The sequence below is a fragment of the Lynx rufus genome, unplaced genomic scaffold (assembly GCF_022079265.1).
Source record: "Lynx rufus isolate CCGP_SWC_20201006 ecotype Redwood Valley unplaced genomic scaffold, mLynRuf1.p SCAF_1, whole genome shotgun sequence".
Classification (NCBI taxonomy): Eukaryota; Metazoa; Chordata; class Mammalia; order Carnivora; family Felidae; genus Lynx; species Lynx rufus.
The window spans coordinates 124,753,708-124,754,852 of record NW_025814823.1 but is presented as its reverse complement, the minus strand read 5'-3'; the positions used below and the strand labels follow the sequence as shown (position 1 = coordinate 124,754,852).

At 42.1% G+C, this 1,145-nt stretch overlaps 1 non-coding gene across 1 annotated transcript; it reads right to left on the bottom strand.

The window, feature by feature from the left end:
• Positions 1-788: 788 nt before the first annotated feature.
• On the bottom strand, positions 789-890 carry LOC124523437 (U6 spliceosomal RNA). Its single transcript, XR_006964996.1, has one exon. It is a non-coding gene; the product is annotated as a U6 spliceosomal RNA (small nuclear RNA).
• Positions 891-1,145: the final 255 nt, after the last annotated feature.

Below are 1,145 nucleotides of genomic sequence, written 5' to 3'. Positions count from 1 at the left end.
TGGAGCCTGGAGCCTGGAGCCTGCTTCCAATTCTGTGCCTCCTTCTCTCTGCCCCTCCCCCACTCATGCTCTGTCTCTCTTTCATAAATAAATAAACATCAACAAAAATTTAAAAAAGATCCTCTTGCATAAGAAGAAATCTAATAGGAAAGTCCCAGGGCTGGTTAATTAAATCAGTTTGATGATGTCATCAAAGGTCCAAGTTTTCTTCAGTCTTTCTGCTCTCCCACCTTTAGCTCATTGGCTTGTTCTCAGGCTGACCTGCCTCATAGTTACAAGATGGCTGCCATGGTTTTAATGTTACAGGTAGATGCAACAACATTCAGCAGAAAAATTAGACTCCTGCCCACCTCCCACCCCCCCACATTTCTTTTTCTAAGAGCAATAAAATCTTTCCAAGAAGAGCCTTCTGTTTCATAGACTATGTCTTATTGACCAGAACTGGGACAGAACGTTTCAAGAAGGATTTGGACTCGGTCACTGTATTAGCTGTCTACAGCTCCTATGTGACATCAAACTCGGTGATATAAAACAATCAAAATTTCTTCGGTCACAGTTCTGGAGTCTAAAATCAGTATCACTGGGCTGAAATTAAGGTGTTGATAGGGTTGTGCTCCCTCTGGATGTTCTAAGGGAGAATCCACTCCTTGCTTCTTCCATCTTCAGGGTGCTGCTAGTGTTTCTTGTCATGTGGCCACCTCAGTCCAGTCTTCAAACCTCTCTGCTCCATTTTTGTATCACCTCCTTTGTGTGCCCATGTGAAGTCTCCTTTTGCCTCTCTCCCTCTTTTAAATGTGGAGCTCTTCATGAATTTGTGTGTCATTCTTGTGCAGGACCATGCAGTTTTCTCTATAGTATTCCATTTTTGGTATGTGTATTGTGGAAACTTCTCTCTTGTGATGACACTGATGATGGCAGTTAGGGCCACCCAGCTAATCCAGCAAGACCCTTAACTTAATCACATCTGGAAAGACCCATCTCCCAAATAAGGTGACATTTATAGGTCCAACCATTAGGATGTGATAGCTTTGGGGGGCATTATTCACATTGCTCATTTCTGTTAGAGTAACAGAAAACTTTGACTGTCAAAGTAAAAAACTTTGACATTTTCTGAAAGAAAGCCATTAAATCAGTTCCTGGCAAGA